Genomic DNA, 19,244 nt, shown 5'->3' on the forward strand with positions numbered 1-19,244 from the left:
AATAGAGACCTTTACAGAGCTGAGAAAGGGTCATGAACTCTGTTAAAATAAGTAGGTATTTTCCCACCTTGGGGCAGCTCACAGCCTATCTTATCCTCTGAAGTGCAAGAGAACAGGTCAGGGATATAATTGAGCAAGTGTGTCAGATTCATTTTGCAGAAAATGAGGCCGTTAGCCTTAGCTGCTCTCTAAAAAGGTTTTTGTTAAACATAACAATTCCTTTGAAAATGTTACAGTTACCCATATGGTGCCTCTGTGCCAACCACTTTCCACCATAGAGGCAGTTTGGTAGCATTGACCACTCTAGAGAAAGCACTAGCCTTTGCTGATGGATGCTTATGAGCCCCTTCTCATGAACCCACAGCCGCCAGGTTCTTTGAAAGTACCCATCAAGGTTTGGAAATAACATCTTCCCCACAACCTTCACTCAGGACATATATCCCTCCCTTAGTTCAAATGAATCTTTTAAATTAATTTTGCCTTGAGGGGAGTCATTACTTCGGCCTCATTATCAAAAAGTAATACATCAGTCTGGAACTGGAATCTTTTAGTCAGAATCTTAATTCCATCATCGAGGAAACCTGTGAAACTGATGAAGTTGGTTAATCTCTCCAACACCTGCTTTCATCCTCTATAAAGTGGAAATCACTGCTTCACGGCATAATGGGTATTAGTAAACTAATCCATATAAAGGAGGTTCTTGCATTTAAAAATGCTGATGTAACATTTCATTGGCTTCCTTTAGTACATGGATCATTTTTAAAAACTATTACTGAGGGCTGGTTAGGAGCACTAACTGCTCTTCCAGGGGTCTTGAGTTCAATTCCCAGCAACCACTTGGTGGGTCACAGCCACCTGTTATGTTCACAGCCATCAGCAACAGTAAATAATTCTGACCAATTTCTCCCAGGGAAAAATTTATCTGAAAAGTACTAAATGATTTCAGAATGATTTTGAATTTCCACTGCATATTGGTTGGGACAACTGGTAAATTCGGAATAAGATCTGTAGACAACATGATTACATAATAAGATGATTACATTCATGTTAATGCTGTAATTGATGACGTCAGAGGAACTTTTCAGCAAACATACAATGATGCTTTAGGAGAAAGACAGAATGAGTTACAAGACTGACTATGAGGTATGGATAGACAGACAAACAGAAAAACACAGAGAATATGTATAGAGAATAATGTCAACATTGGAAATCTGGTCAAAGGGATACCTAGCCACTCTCTGAACTATATACCATGTTTGCCTATGTTTATTACACGTTTATTTTTTTAAGGTATTGAGTGGGGTAGCCATGGGAGAATTAACTACATTGATTCACTGCTTGTACTTTACACTGTAGAGATGATAATGAAGATATGTTACAAGTACCTTAAGAATAGATGGGCTGCTGAATAGGTGATGATGATGATGATGTAAGCCACAAGTTGGAGGAAGACCTCCATGGTCCATGCTGTCACCTCTATGAGTATATGTAATGCTACCTAGGGTAAGTTGGCTTATAACAAGACCATCTACAGAATGACTGTCATTGCTCTTGATGGTTAATCTTTCTGTGACTATCATTGGAGGATGGGACCTCTGCTTCAAGCTTTTTCATATTGAACTTGAAGTCAAGGGCATAGAATAGGCTTGGTGAAGGGACATCACAGGTCGGGGTCTAGGTGCAAAATCAGCTTTTGAATGAGCACCAAGAGTCTCAACCTCTACAAACGCAGATCACAACCCCCTCATGAGTCACATATCAGATATTTACATTATGATTCATAACCATAGCAAAATTATAGTTATGAATTAGCAAAAAGTAATTTTATGGTTGAGGGTTACCACGTCATGAGGAACTACTGTATAAAGGGTTGCAGCATTAGGAAAGTTGAGAACCATTGCTCTAGAAGAATATTCAAGTTCTGCTTTATCTGTAAGGCTTCTCCAAGAAGGCCTGAAATCTCCAATTACAGGTGAAAAGAGCAAATTTTCACATTTCTAGACACCAGAATCACATCAGCGTTAAGTAAAAATGCCAAAGTTTTCCAGACTTCCATATGAAATTTCCTATGAAAACGACAAATGTCCATCATAGGACATGTTTACAATTCCTCCCTTTGAATGTCAAAACAGATGCTTGGAGTTGTTCCACTGAAGGCAAAATTGAAGGAAGATGTGTTTCTCTTAACCTGAAAGAAGTAAACTACATACAGATGTTGGGTCCTGAGTCGTAAATACTCCAAGTATGGCTAATATGGAAGAAATTAGCCTTGATGATGATTACCCACCTTCTGGCATTACATGGGAAAGTCATTAGCTTTCCATTGGATTGATCTTACTATGACTATTCCTTATTCTAAACATTGATAATATTCTTCTCTGTCACTCACTTTTTAATGTTTTATCATCTTGACTGTCTCTGTCTCCCTGTCTGTCTCTGTCTGACTCTGTCTATCTCTGTCTATCTCTGACTCCCTCCCTCCCTCCCTCCCTCCCTCCCTCCCTCCCTCCCTTCCTTTTCACCCTTGTAAAGCCAATGAACTGAATCACAGGGCGTTAGCTGTTTGTTTTTGAGAATGTTTATTTTCTGTCTCCCAAGAGTAGAATCCATTCCACAAGTCAGCCTTATTATACAATATAAATACAGTTATGATTGCACTACGGAATTTTTAGTCGAGTTTTACAGTGTAAGTGCTGTTTGTAGTTCAACAGTAAGACCATATTTTGTGATGGTATCTTGCTCTTAAGACCTCATATGTATTCTTGAACATGGGGTATTGTTCTTTTCTCAGGTCTCTCTTTTTTTTTTTTTTTTTTTTTTTTTGTGGTTTTTCGAGACAGGGTTTCTCTGTGTAGCTCTGGCTGTCCTGGAACTCACTTTGTAGACCAGGCTGGCCTCGAACTCAGAAATCCGCCTGCCTCTGCCTCCCGAGTGCTGGGATTAAAGGCGTGCGCCACCACGCCCGGCTTCAGGTCTCTCTTTTAATTCCCATGCTTGAATCTATATTAAATCCTTTTCTTAGAAACTCCAATTTTGCCTGAGAAAAAGAAACCCCTTTATGCTTTTGATATTCTATTGTTAAAAAAAAATCTCATGTTTCAGCAAAGGAAAAAGAACAGTTGCATATTTTTTAGAGCATAATATTTATTATAAATGATCCTCATAAAAATGATTAAAGGAAAGAAGCTAGATATTAAAAACTGTACCTTAAAAGCATTTGACATCTGATCGGAATTGCCACCTCCTTTGATTGTGGAAAATTTATTCGAAGAAGAAAAGGGAATTTTAAGATTTCATTTCAAAATTATATTGGTAATGAGATTATGTGCTATTTTGTAGCAAGAGGTATTGGAGAGAGAGAGAGAGAGAGAGAGAGAGAGAGAGAGAGAGAGAGAGAGAGAGAGAGAGAGAGAGGAGATGTAGAAAGCATAAACAGAAGAATCCTAATTCACAATCATATCCTACTGTTTTACTCCAAGTGATGATTCAGATGGACAGTCTGAATTATGAGACTTATAGCCCATAAGTAAATATGGTCTCAGAGGTTTACTGCAAAGTGTTAGCTGCGGATGACTTTGAAACCGACTCCTCAATTGTAGACAATACCAGTGCCTTCAAAGGCTTTCCCTTGGGAACTTTGAAGAACAGTTACTCCTGATTTCTTCTAACCCATCGCCTTCATAGGTCACTCTTCTTACCTAGAACCTTGCTACTTTAAACAAACCTGTTCCGGATACTCATGTATCCAGTGGTAAGCAAGGTGCACTGTGAACCAGTGGACCAGAATTTGCCTCTGTTAATCCACTGAATGATTCTATGACCTCCAGTTACAGGTAAAAGGATCAAATATGGAATTTCTAGATTCAGAAATTAATTACGATTGAATAAAATTCCAGATTTCCAAAAATAATGTTTACTCATTTGAATCAGGAAGATGGAACAGTCTAACATGATGGAATTTGGAAGTCCAGTGGAACTCTTTAAGGAGGTGGAGGAGAGATGATTCAGGTCTTGAGTTGTCTCTGAGTTCCAGAAAAGGGCTTCAGGAGAGTCCTGTATCTATGCAAAATGCAAAGAACCTTTTGAGTGTATTTTTATGTGCATTTATTTCATTTTATTGTACTTATTCATTATATGTTCATCTCCTATGTCTCTCACTTTTCTGTCTGTCTGCCTCTTTGTCTGTCTATCTCTGTGTGTGTGTGTTTCTGTGTTTGTATGTGTGTGTGTGTCTATGTGCACTTGCCAGAGTTCATATGAGGGTGTCAGAGGACAACTGAGAGGTTTAGCTCTCTCCTTCTACCATAAATATTCCAGGAAACAAATACAAGTCATCAGGATTGGCAGCAAGCACCTTACCTGCCAGTGATATTATGGTTTCTAAGGAATGCCCACATCTTACACTGGTATCAAAAGATTGAAGATCCAGAAAAAAATGGGAGATACTGTTTTACAGTCTGCTTCACCAATGTCTCAGAATGGTATCTTTAGTTTCATCCAAAGCCAGGTGAAAAGAGAGAACAGTCTCTTTCTGTAATGTTTTCTATAAGAGACCAAAAATCTTATGAGAATGAATTGATAAAATGTTAATACAGCTCACTGGGCTTTTCTCATGATTTAAACCAAAGGCTGAAAATTGTTGATGTACATTATGAACATGTTTGTTAAGTGCTAATAAAGTTGTAGTGAACTTCTGTAATGAACCCATACTTGTTCCCTTAAGTATGCAGGAGACCTGGTTGGCCTTGCTTCCTAAATCAGTAATATTGAAATGTATATGTGCCTTTTTCTATACATATCTATCTATCTATCTATCTATCTATCTATCTATCTATCTATCTATCTATCTAGATTTACACTATGATAAACTCCAATAATTTTGATATTGAAATGCAGATAATACTAAAGACTTCCTTGATTCAGAGACATTTGTGATGCATCCTGTAATAGAGTATCTCCCCTTTTTTTTCTATATCCTCAGTCTCTTGAGACCAATGGGCATTCCTTGGAAAACAAAAGTATACTACTGGTGAGTTATAGTGACATAATTGTTCTGAGTATAGCAAACCAATCTGATTGGATTTGAATCCTGACCTCCAGGAGAGAATTCATGCCTAGTTTTGGAAACTTGGTCGAGAGCTCATAGCAGGGAAGACTATAGGCTCTGGGGTTAGGGAGGGACACAACACCACCATTTTGCCAAATTGTCACACAGCTAAACTTTCTTTAAAATATTTATAATTATACTCATTGATTGTTGCTGCATCTGACCTTAATCAGAGAATGTTCTTACTTTTGTGAATGGCAGTTAATTCGGATCCAATGATTAGCCAAAGTGCTGATAATAAGTGATGTTGAAGAAGGTCTTGGCACTAAACGGGACAACTTGTCCCTCAAAAACTCAAGGAATATCATCAAGAAAGAGAAAGAAACTATGTAAGAACCAGAAGATGGAGAGATATCTTTTGCCCATGACATCCACTCAAGTCAAGAACTCACTCAAGTTTGAACCAATCAGTGATTCATCCTGGCTGGAGGAGGGTCTCCTGAGGCTCCACCCCTCCCTAAAGAACTCTTGCCAACCAATAGAATGTCTCAGTTTGTTCAGTGGTGCAGCCACCAGTAATAACTTTCCTCCCACTCTCAGTCAAGAAACTAATTAAAGACAATGAGTCATACAGAAGACATGAGAGCAGGACGGGAACTTGTTAAGAAAAAACATTCTAATGTAAGAGAACGGAAGATGAAAGAAGAGGGCGAGGGTGAAGATGACTAAAATTCATCACACAAATGTAGGAAACTGTCAAACTAAAATTATTAAAGAAAAATACTTTTCACTAACATCTTATGAAAGAATAGAGACTGGAGAGATGTTCAATAGGTAACGTGCTTGCCATAGAAGCATGAAGATCTGAGTTCAATCCCCAGAACACATGTAAAAAAGCTAGGCAAAGGTTTGGGCATAGCATGTTAGCCCAGGGCTGGGCAGCAGAGACATAAGGATCTCTAGTGGGTATTCACGCCAAATACACAAGCTCAATATTTAGTAAGAGTCTCTTGTCTCAAATAATCGTAAAGAAGACATTTCACATCAGCTGCTCACCTTGATGTTCATACACACACAAGCTTATGGTCACTTGCACATGAACACATACACCAAATACGAAATGAGAGAACGTTTATACCTGTCCTTATTTGTCACAACTTCCACTAAGCACCCTGGTTCTCTCACCAGGCAGCTGTTACAGAGCCCTTCATTTGTCCCCTCTCCATATTCTCCATCTCAGCCTTGTTCTTAAATAAGGAAGTCAGTTAAGTTCTTTGCCATAATCTTTCTCCTGTCGTAAATTCCTGGCATTGCCACTTTGTAATCATTTTACAAATTCTACATCCAATGTTCGAATAACTGAGTGGGACAAAACTCCATTGAAGAAGCATGTGAGATACAGGAAGGAAACAAACGACACCGACTCCTAAATCTGGTTATATATGGCAAAGAACTGATTACAAAACAAAAAAAAAATGAGTTATTCATTTCATTATTTAAATTTTAAACTATTTTAATATGCCTTCCAGGTAGTGCCTCGAGTTGGAAAACCACAAAAGAGAATGGAAATGTCTAATGGTTTCCAGAATTCTGATTCTTGACGCAGTGTTCATTAATATAAAGTCAGTTTTATTCCATTTCTCCTCAAAAATGATGGGCTACAAATCATACTTCTTGAACCAAATACCTTATTAGGTGAAGAAGGGAAGTTTCACCTCTCTTTCCAGGAAAAGCATTCTCCTGGATGGGTGGGTAAGCAGATGGTTACAGTATGTGATACTTTCAATTACCAATGCACACATGCATGCTGGGCACTGGGAACTCAATAGGAAGCATTTATATTGGCCTACTAGAGGAGAACTGTATGTAAACTTCTGGGAAATAAATAAGCACAAGTCATTGGTGATACTGGACAAAAATGAAGTTATGAGAAATTTTATGAACACTTGAAAAGAGGAACAGGAAAAAAAGAGATGAGGCCAAATCTTGCTGACCTGGAATTGTGACTCTTTCGAAGCAGTAATGATTGTATGTCTCATGGTTCTTGGGAAACTTTGAATACTCATGGTCAGCACTGCAGTGGCTATCATCATGTCATGATAACTGACTGGACAGGCTCAGGGATCAAGCTGATGGACTCAGACGTCTCTCTTCTCCGTGCTAATGAAGGTAATACAGCTTTTCTAGGGAATGCAGTGAAGAGTTCATTGATTCCTATAAAACAATATCTGGCTTAGACATGAAGAGTGAAAATTATATTAACTTCTATTTCCATCTCTATCCTAGTTTGCTTCTGTGTTGCTGTGGTAATATATCGTCCATCTATTAGCAGTTCAGAAAATTTTGCAAAGAGATGCACACCAGCCAGTTTAATGGAGGCAACTCCTCAATTAATATTCCTTCTCCCCAAATTGACACAAATGAACTATGGTAATTCTTTTCATACATTCAGAACTAAGTGTTCTACTGCATTCCAAAGAGATATCTTCCAACAAGATTTGTTAGCCTTGGAGGAAAAAGGTAGGTCTCAGACTTCTGTATGTTGTAGAATGAATATTATCTACTTTTCTTAACTTTACATTAGTTCGCTTCTCAGGGAAGTCACCATATCCACTGATTCTATGTTATTGACATAGTCTAGAGTCAGCTGATAATGAAGCCATTATCCAGTATCTTGCTACAAGTACTCAGAGCTGAGCCTACGCCCCTAGGGAAATGAACCACTAAACTGGCATGATAAATGTAGAAAATAAGAAGTGAAGTAATAAAAATGAAAATATATGGATAGTAAGATGTATAGTTTAAACCTTGGTTATACTAGAAATACAATATTAATAATAAAGAGCCTTCTTAGAGGTCTAGATACAGTTCTTCTATTGTTAATACATTTAAGATAAGGCCAACAAGTTATAGGTGAAGACCGATAAGCAAACTTGGGTTTGTCCACTTAGCTCCCACTCGGCTCTGTAATATTTTATTGAGAAGGGAAGAGAAGTCTAAAATCCACTTTTAAGAGAGAATAACTTTTAGGAGAGCATTTGTTGTATTCATTAAGAGGTTCTAGGCACTTATTATATCATTCATGGGCAGTATCTGCTGCCTGGGATGGTGAATTTTCTTTGGATGTATGCATTATTCATATTTACAGCAGCTTAGTATAACACGACTTTAGAGTTGCCACCTCATGCTTATAAACACAGAGCAACAACAGGAGAAAGAGAGATGGACTTGGATTTATTTATTCAGTGGATATATTCATTTTATATATTCAGTGGAAAGCCACTATGGAGTGACTCAAAAGGCTTACAGACACGTTAGGGGAGTTGTTCATAATACACATAAAAGGTTAAATAAGAATGAAATAAGACAAGTAGAAACAAAATAAACAAAAATGTCATGCAGGACCATGAAGGCTAAGAAATCCACAGAAATAAGAGGCTGATGGAACATCTCACAATATCAATTTCAACGTGGAAATGGGCCCCCAAAACGCAAATCACCATGACTGTGAGATTGCACCTTACACCCTTCAGAATGGCTAAGATCAAATACTCAAGTGACAGCAAATGCTGGTGAGGATATGAAGCAAGGGGGAAAACTCCCTCATTGCTAGTGGGAATGCAAACTGGTACAACCACTCTGGAAATCAATTTGGTGGTTTCTCAGAAAACTTGGAATAGTTCTACCTCATGATCCAGCTATACCACTCCTGCACATATACCCAAAAAGTGCTCTACCATCCCTCAAAGACACTTGCTCAACTATGTTTATAGCTGCTTTAGTCAAAATATCCATATCCTGAATGCAACCCAGATGTCCCTCAACTGGAGAATGGATAAAGAAAATGTGGTATATCTGCACAATGGAATACCACTCAGTTATTAAAAACAAGGACATCATGAAATTTGCAGGCAAATGGCTAGAACTAGAAAATATCACCCTGAGTGAGGTAACCCAGATCCAAAAGGACATACATGGTATGTGCTCACTTATTAGCTGATATTAGCCATAAAGTACAGGATTACCATACTACAATTCACAAACCCAAAGAAGCTAAATAACAAGTAGGGCCCAGAGGAGGATGCTGGAATCTTACTCAGAAGGGGAAATGAAATAGACATTGGAAGAGGAGGAAAGGAGGGAATTGGTTGGAAGAGGGGAAAGGGAGAGAAATGGGGTATAGGGAGGGGAGAGCTGGAGAGAGGAAACAGAAATTGGTGACTGGCAGGGATGGGACCATCTTTAGAACATGCCAGAGATCTGGACCTGGCGATGGTCCCAGAAAGTCTGTGGGGGTGACTCCATCTGAGACTAGCATTGGGGGAACCTGACCTGACATGGTCAACTCCTGTCGCCAGGCAGGACTCTCAGTGGGGTGATAAGAACACCAACCCTCCCATGAAACTTTCCACCCCAAATGTGTCCTCCTTAGAAGATGTGCAGAGACAAAGATGGAGTAGAGATAGAGAGAATGGCCAACCAATGACTAGCCCAACTTGAGACCCAGGCCATGGGTAAGGATCAATTCCTGACACCATTGAAGATACTGTTATGCTTGCAGACAGGGACTTTGCATAACTGTTGTCTGAGTGACTCCCACTGACTGAAACAGATGCAGAGAACCACAGTGAAACATTAGATGGAATTCAGGGAGTTTTGTGAAAGACTCTGGGAAAGGATTAAGGGACTCAAGGGGAAGAGGAACTCCATCAGAAGACCTGGACTATTCTGCACTATTGGGGGCTCCCCGAAGCTGAACCACAAAGCAAAGAGGAAGCATGGGCTAGACATAGCCCTACACACACACACACACACACACACACACACACACACACACACACACATGTAGCAAATGTGCAACTTTGTCTTCATGAAGGTTCCACAACAATGGGAGTGGATACTGTCCCTAAATCTGTTGACTGTGGATCCCGCTTCCCTAACTGGGCTGACTTGTCCGGCTTCAGTGGGAGATTTTGTGCCTAGTTCTACAGTGATTTGACATTCCAGGGTGGTGTGATACTGGGGGAAGGGTTCACTTCTCATCCTCAGACAAGGGGATGGGGTGGGAGAGGCACGGGGTGAAGAGGGGAACAGGAGGGGATAGGGAGACTCAATCAGGATGTAAAGTCAATCAAACAAACAAACAAACAATCAATTAATCAATCGATCAATCAATAAATAGAAAAAAGAAAATATACCCCCTAAACATTTGAGACTGCTAGCACTGATGACTAAACAAAGTCCCCATAAAGTATCTTGTAGAAGGAAAAGAGAAAGTGAAAAGGGAACCAAATGGATACACACGAGCATGTTCAGGAATATAGCTTGAAATTATTTTCTCAGCAGTAGATCTACTGCAACTATAACAATAGATGCTCAACAAATGTGTCCTCTGTGAAGGAGGGAATGGTTGCACAGATGAGATGAGAACCAGAGACTGTCATGGGATGGGAAAGCATACTACAATGTGTCCTGAGATTGATTGTGTGCATTGTGTGCATTTCCTTTCTTGGTGTGTGTTTAGAGATGCTCAGTAATGTAGAAGAAAAAAGAAATGAATCATTCTTTTAAATCTCAGGGAAAGGCTGCTAACCACTTAAATAGAAAGAAGCCTAGGGTCAGAATGTGAGAAAATATGCTGAATGGAAGTAATTGAAATCATAGCTTCATCGTTCAACTCTCCTATAAATTTATACACACTATTCTTCCAGCTGGAGCTCAATGTTTTTTTAAATCTTCTTAAGGGGAGCAGGAACTATTATATTCCACATTAAACTACTTTATTACTTGAAAATTTTATACACGTAAACAGTATGTTTTGATCATATCCACCCCTATTCCTAACCTCCAACTCCTCTTATCCCTAACATCACACTGTCCTCTCAACTTCATGTTCTTTCTCTCTCCCCCTCTCTTAACCCACCCAAATAATTCTGTCTATATGCACATGGGTGTATGGTCATTCATGGGAGCACAGCCAAGCTACTAGGGGACCATATCCTCAAAAGCTTTCCCTCCAAAACAGCAGCCATCAAATGCCAATTTCTCATTTCTTCAGGTAGGGTTGAGTTGGGATGCTTTCTATGAAACAATATTTTCTTTCTTGGGAAAATGGATGTATCTGGAGGATATCATCCTGAGTGAGGTACCCCAATCACAAAAGAAGTCACTTGATATGCACTCACTGATAAGTGGATATTAGCCCAGAAACCTAGAATGCCCAAGATACATCTTCCAAAACACAGGAATATCAAGAAGGAAGACCAATGCATGGATACTTCATTCTTCCCTAGAATAGGGAATAAAATATCCATGGAAGGAGTGGACAAAGTTTGGAGCTAAGATGAAAGGATGGACCATCCAGAGACTGCCCCACCCAGAGGTCCATCCCATAATCAGCCACCAAACACAGATACTACACCAGCAAGATTTTGCTGGAAGGACCCTGATATAGCTGTCTCTTGTGAGGCTATGCGGGTACCTAGCAAACACAGAAGTAGATGCTTACAGTTAGCTATTGGATGGAACACAGGGCCCCCAATGGAGGAGCTAGAGAAAGTACCCAAGGAGCTGAAGGGTTCTGCAACCCTATAGGTGGAACAACAATATGAACTAAACAGTACTCCCAGAGCTTGTGTCTCTAGCTGCATATGTAGCAGAAGATGGCCTAGTCAGCCATCATTGGGAAGAGAGGCCCCTTGGTATAGCAAACTTTATATGCCCCAGTACAGGGGAATGCCAGGGCCAAGGAGTGGGAGTGAATGGGTAGGGGAGCAGGGCGGGGGAGGGTATTGGGGAATTTTGGGATAGCATTTGAAATGTAAATGAAGAAAATATCTAATAAAAAATTTTAAAAAACCAATATTTTCTGAACATGACAGAACCTTGAGCTCATGAGTGGAACATTCAGAAGACATTATTTCACAGCAGTCTTTCCCAACCTCTGGCTCTTAAAATCTTTCCACTTTGTCTTCTGCAGTGCCCTCTGAGCTATATGGTAGGGTGTATGGTATGAATACCTGTTGTGCGTCGCTTTTTGCTATCCCACCTAAGCTCCAGCAATGGGCCATCTATCAGCCCCCATCCAGCTTCCTTTAAATCTATGGATAAAAGACATATACACAGTTGTTCCTTTTCAATGTGGCGTTGGGCACTACTATCTCCCACCTGGAAAAGCATACCCTTAACATTATTCTTATCTCTGCTCTTCCTACCTGTCTTAAACTTTAGTTGCTAAGATACATCTAGTCTCTGCTAAACATCCCTGGCCACCTGCCTAAAGGAGCAGCCACAGCCCCCATCCCCTCCTCAAGACCTCACACGGCTGCTTGGTTCTTCTCTCTTCAAAGCACCGTGAAGTCTCCTCTTCTTTGTATCTGTCTCTTTTCCTCCAGGGACTGGGAAGTCCCGCCTATTCCTTCTGCCCAGATTTTGGCCCATTGCTTTCTTTACTGATCAAGAACCAGTTGGGGAACAGGACCTTAGCATCGGCACTTCCATTACCACTCACCTTTTCTGTTCAATTTAAACAACAACAACAACAACAACAACAACAACAAAAACACCCTCTTCTCCCAGACATAAATTGAACAAAACTATATCATGTGAATTACACAATATGATATACAAATGACATCCAGTCCATCATATTTGTCAATTAGTTTAAGTACTCTACCCTCATTCCTAACTTAAAGAATTATTATGATTCTATCTTTAGATTATGTTTAGATTTTAGCCTGTAATATCATCTGAAAACTATGTCTTCCACTCTATAACCTCTCTCTCAATGTTAAACAACTTGAGTTTGATTATAACACTAAAGATACTACTTTTTGAGTTTAAACTACAGATTGTTTATAAATATTAAGTAAGATAAAGGCATGAAACATATTTAATAAATCAATATGCTTTCATATACACTAGAAAGCAATTAAGATGCTGAACTGTTTAGAATTAAGAAGTATGATAAAGAAGGACTTTTTCCCCCCCTGGAGTCTTGTATATGGAGAAATGCTAACCAAACTTACAAGCATTTTTTTCATACAACTTGAGTGTTTTTGTTTGGTGACATGTCTTAAAGATTCTACATACCAGGGAAAGTGCATTCAAAATAATGCAACATGATGGTGCCAGTGATCTGGCAGCAAGCTGTCATGTTGTGCTACAAAAGCTTTCAATATTTAATTAAAAACTTTGATAGTATAAAATTCAAGGCATGCTATGAATATTAATTAAAGAGAAACACTAACTACTTATTTATCAAATACAAGAACAATGCTGTTTTCTAGTGCATATCGGTGGATGATTGTGAAAGAAGGAATCCAGCTTGTATGATAGATACCCGTAGCTGCAGCAAGGATCAGAGAATTAGTGCCTGTCATGTACTATGATAGTCAGAGCTTTAGGACAGGTCTTTTGGAGACTCTGAATCAGAAGGAGTTGAGAAGTAGGGTGGTCTCTGGGGTGAATGCAGGGGGTGACTTCTAAATCTATAGGGATATATAACCTGGCATGGGGCTAATATAGAGTTTAGAATATTAAATAAACTAAACTAGTTCTTTTAGTTTTATTATATCATACCTATTGCTAGCACTGAGCTCAGGGACAAATCCACTGACAGGAGATTAATATCAGGGAGAGCCACCCAAATCCTAAAAGACATAAGTTTCCCTCTGTCTGTTTTTGGTAGACTGCCATTTGGATAAGACACAGTTACTTGGCTCAGGCATGCCAACAGGGTCGAGTGCGGTCATGGCAAAGGCCGCATGCTGGGTTATCCTTGCCCCTTGTGTGCTCTGTCACTTATGGCATCCAGGATCAAAAGGTGATTTGTTTTACTAGGCACTGTGAACCAGGAATGACTTTGAGTTGCCTTTCTATGAATGCAATTTAGACCAAGTCACACAAGCAAATACCTCGCTATCCTGTCCTGCTCTTCTTTCTAGTTGTTCATTTTTTTAAATTTTAATTCATTATTATTGTTTATGTTTGGGAATGTAGGCATGTCCATGCAAGAGCATGCATGTACAGATCATGTTCTTTCCTTCCACTATAGGTGCTTTTAGCCTCAGAAGACATCTCACTGGTTCTCTCTCTCTCTCTCTCTCTCTCTCTCTCTCTCTCTCTCTCTCTCTCTCTCCTATTATATTCCAAATATTATCAAAATTTTGCAACAATCAGAAATAATGGAAGTGGAAGAAAGTCTTTCCATTTGTCAAGGTCCTTCACCACGATCCAATCACCTTCACTTTGCATACGAAGAAGATGACCTTAGGAGAGAATCCAATCACGTCGCTGACTTGTGGGAAGAATCTAGACTATAAATCTGAACCCGTACAAAGCAGTTGGTAGCATTCATAGCTGAAGAAGCAGGAGGCATTGAGGAATGGTTGCCATGCAGTCAGAAAGAAGAAAGCTAAGGGAAGTCCACAAGGAGAAACTCTGATCAGGAGCTGTTTGTGTCCAGGGAGCATCATCTTAAGAGAGTAGGTAGACTGGATTCACATGTGTCAAAAGTGAAAATGATGCAGAACTGCAAATGCTTATGTGATACTAAAAGGAGTGAGGTTTACAGCCCTTCTAGGAGATGAATGGATGTGTAAATCAAATATTTCTTTGTCCTGATGTTTCTTATCCTGGAGGACTTAGTACTAACTAACTAGGGAGAGAAATGGGAGAGAGTGGGGGAGGCAGTGGAAGTCTCTAACTTCCCAGATCCATGACTTGGATCCATTAAAGGCATATGCATCAGTGTGGAGAATATTTAAGATGGGTCCAAATATTTCAGTTTGTCTGCACAGGGCTCCTCTAAAGTGAGAAAAAATCCTATAGAACAGAAATGGAAATGGCATTGGACTTTGTGCTTTTCAATATTTGCTGAAGATTTGATCTGGGAATAGTTCTGAATTCCTTGGGATAAGCTGACTGATTAAAATCTTTTTATTGTTTGTGGATACTATTAATTAAAGAAACAACAGTTCAAAACTTCTCTTAATAGATCAGGTCAGTCCAATGGTCAACTGGTGGGAGAATGATTAAAAAAGTGTCCAATTTCTTCATCTATAGGTTCAGCACCACCTTCCCTTAGGAACGAATATCACTACAAGATTTCGTATTTGGAGGCACTTTCTCATGGACCATCGACAAAACAATTATTTTACTAATGAAACCGTAATTTTGGCAGCATAAGGAAGACAACTGGGCCAAATGGGTGCCCTGTAACTGAAGTCATAGGGAAATAGCTGTACAGTCTGAGATTACAGGCACCGAATACAGACGGACTATTCCAGATTGTGCCATCCATCACCCTTTAACTCGTCTTTGAACTTGTCACCTAAGCTTTTGGATCACTTTTCACATCGGTAAAACACTAATTCCTCTTTGTGAAAAATATGAAGAGATTAGAAAACAAAATTAGGTGGACCCGGGTTGAAGCAAAATGGCAGGCACATGGAACGAAAATCTGTGTGACAGGTTTTTGAGGTAGTTTCTTTTCATAATACCATTTTTGTTTGTTTGTTTGTTTGTCTGTTTTTTCAAATCACTCACTAAGGATCATGATGATGGCAATAAAATTGGCTATATCAAACAGACGTATCTGGAAGCATTTATTTCCAATCCAAAATGGACCTTTATCTAGTGTTTGTCACAAGTCTACATATTCTTCTATTCCAGATGACTACAATTGCAAGGTAGAGTTTGCTTTGACATCTGACCGCAAGACAATTGTGTGCTACCACCACCCTTCTGTGGACATCCCCTATGAACCTATCCCTCAACCAGGTCTTTTCTATAAGGAGGAAACACATGAATAAGTGTTGAAAAACCATATTAGAAGGAAAACAGAAACGGCTTGAGCAAGGACCCAGGATAGAACAACTCAGCGAGGTGTTCTTCACTACAAAGCATCGCTGGTACCTGCACAGACAGTATCACAGATGTCGTAAGTAACCGAATCCTCCCAAACACAGGTGACTGCTCTTGATTCTCCCAGCATCAAGCAAATTTTGCTTTGTGTCTTATTGCCAGCTGGGAAAATGTGCATGTTGTATTCATTAAGACGGTACGTAGGAAAATAATAAAAATATCCTTTCATGTAAAAAGAAAGAAAAAAGAAATGAAAACAAAGTTAGAACAAAATAAGTGTTCAATAAAAGTCATGTTGCTAACATAATTAATATCAATAAATCATAGCTCATATTAAATAATGAATTCTTGCTAACATATGGGAATGATGGACGAACACTGAAACTTGTAAAGGCATACACAACAAAATATAGTATAATAGAGGAATGTAAAGACAATAGCAACATTAGGAGAGGATACAACTAAAGAAATACTAGCAAACAGTTCTTTGCACCTTATACATTGTTTAGTACCCCCAGAGTACCAAGTAACCGAAACTGTAAACTTCATATACTTGATCTTTTTTCCTGTGGCTGAGAGAGAAAAGAGTTGACTCACTTTTGCTGTGGGTACAAAAAAGCAACCACTTGCAAATAACACTGAATTCTGAATACGAATACTGCAAGCATAGAGATGAATGAAATGCAAGGGAAATGTGCTTTGTGTCATTAAAAGATGTAGACAAATGGGAGAATACATATGTGTACCTGCTCTTATCTAGACATGAAGTGCCTTATTGCATTTAAAGATACCTACCACCTATGCTCTAACTATATATACCCATTACCGTCTCTCTCCTCTTTTCTCTCTCTCCAGCTAGATTATGTGACCTCATTATTTATTCTCAGAAAAAAAAAACACCCCATGTTCTTGATCTGAAATATCCTTTGAAATTGTGAATTTAATATCTTGCCCACTTCATTTGACAGCAACAGCCTAAAGTCCAAGAACGTGTCCTGCTAAATCCTTAATGCTTAGCATAACTTCAAATACATAAAGTATTTTCTATACCTACTGTTGATGGTAAGAAGGTGGAGGGTTCTGTGTGATAGAATAGACTGGAAGGGCGGGAGCAAATACACACATGAATGTTTAAAGCCATTAGACCACTCTTAAATAACTAGCACATTGTATTCATCTATATCACATGACTGAATTGTTTACCGGGAAAATATCATTATTTTGGCATTTGGGGAGAATTTTTATTAGATTTTATGGTTTGGATAGGAAATATTTTTCCACAGGCTCCTCGATCGAATGCTTGATTGGCAGTTGAGGATTTTTGAGAGTGATTAGTACTAGACAACTCTTACCTAATCAAACAGTCAATCTCTTGATGGTTTGGTATCATAATACAGCGGAGTATTGTGGAGGTGGTGGCAAGTGCCTGGTTAGATAAGTAGGCCAGAGACCACGTGTCCTAAAAAACTCCATCACATTGCCAGGCCCCTCTATCTACCTTCTAACACTTTGCAATGGAACATGCTCCCATGACATTCTGTATCTGGAAGTAATGGAGCTAGAAGACCAAGGACTAAGACTATAGCCAACTTAAATCTTTCCTTTCTGGAGTTATTTTCCTTAGGTATTTTTCAGGGTGATAAAAGCCATTAATACAAAATGAGATAAGCTGAGATTTACAAATGGTCAGGCACCTGAATTCAACTTCTACCTCTCCCAACTAGAAAGTATACAAGTTGCTTCACTCACCAAAGCCTCAGCTCACACATCTGTGTGATGGAAATAACATTCCCTCTTTGTGCTATTGATTCTGTTGAGCCAGTGCCTGGGAGAACCATCCCTTTGTAAAGTGCAAGTACTTCTTGAAACATGCTCATTAGCACCCTCGGTGATCATTCTATTGAAAAAACCTAATAAACATAATGACACAATGGCACCTCATAAAAAGGAGTCTCCCCACCCCCAGATACCATAGAACAATCCAGTCTTTTTTTTTTTTTTTTTTTTACAAATTCAGGTTCTCCAGTAAAGAGAATAATAACACAATAAAACAGATTTCTTAGCGCTCCCTCCCTCTGCATCTGGACCAGGCCTATTGCCAAATTTTATTCTAAGTAATAAAAGCACCAACATTAAATGTGTCACCACGAATCAACAACCTATTGAAGGTAAGATATTATGGCACAGCGGTCCCCAAGAAATAGGCACTTAAAAAAAAAAATCTTAGAACGCAAGTGCTTTGTGCGGCTGCTTTGCAAAGTCACCTGAGCTGGAGTATTTGTATTTTAATGTTTATCCCTGAACTGGCCTGCTGTTTTCAAATTGCCCAGGAAACAAAATGTCGAAAATGGAAGGAAAGCAGCATACGCTAGATTTAGAAATGTAGTGTTAGGAAAGCAAGCTGCGGGCTTCTGATACCTTAACAGCATCATAAAATGCTCATAATTAAATAACTATTCTTAACACAACTATTCCTATTTTCCCCCCCAGCCACTTATGTAAAAGCATTTAATGTTCATTCTTTCATTACCAACCAGAGACTCTTGTAAAGAGGCAACTGGCTCCAGAAATTGTTAAGAATGTTTTAATAATGGTGTCTTTTACAAAAGGGAAAATGTACTAAAAAAAACAAAAAACAAAATCAGCCTTTAGGTCCTTCCTGTGGTTATTTTTATTGGCAGTTGGCCTACAAAAATTATTTGTGTGGGTGAATGTCATGCCTTAGAACTTCCACCTGAGCAGCAGAACTGAGTGCAATAACCATATGGATTGTGGTTGTCAGTGTCCTAGGCACAGCGACAAAGCAGGAGAGTAGCAACAGTGGGAAAGCAAGGGAGGGGGTTTCTCGAGGATCATGTGCAGAGCCAGACTTTCAAATAATTGATGAGGAAGGAGAAGAGAGGTGAAAACTAGAGAGGATGCATGGCACCTCTATCTACCAGCCTAAGTCAGAGGATGCTGTTCAAGCTTCACACATCTGTGTGATGAGTGAGTGCAACAGGTCCTCCACACAGAAGCAGCTCCAAGATAGTGATGCCTGTACTAGGAGGGTAAATAGCATACCTCATAGCAGTGTGATCTTCAAGCCGATTTTCTCAATTCTATTCAGTGACAAGTGGTAAAGGGAGTTAAGCTCTCGAGGTTAGGAAGAGATGAGAAAATATTTTAAGACTGTCACATCCAGGGGAAGGGGAAATGGTACAGGATAGGATTTCTCCAGGTATGATGCTGTGATAAATGTCTCAGAATTGCCCCCTAAAGCTTATTCAATGGGAAGGAATCTTATATGTGAACTCCAAACTATAGAATCTAAGTGCTTAGATGAGAAGAT

The 19,244-nt window shown here is 39.2% G+C and overlaps 1 pseudogene; it reads left to right on the plus strand.

Annotated features, from left to right (window-relative positions):
* The first annotated feature begins 15,603 nt into the window (after positions 1-15,603).
* LOC110310013 (large ribosomal subunit protein mL42-like) lies at positions 15,604-16,021 on the plus strand (annotated as a pseudogene).
* Positions 16,022-19,244: the final 3,223 nt, after the last annotated feature.

Source organism: Mus caroli, unplaced genomic scaffold (genome assembly GCF_978045245.1).
Source record: "Mus caroli unplaced genomic scaffold, Mus_caroli_1 scaffold_16, whole genome shotgun sequence".
Lineage (NCBI taxonomy): Eukaryota > Metazoa > Chordata > Mammalia > Rodentia > Muridae > Mus > Mus caroli.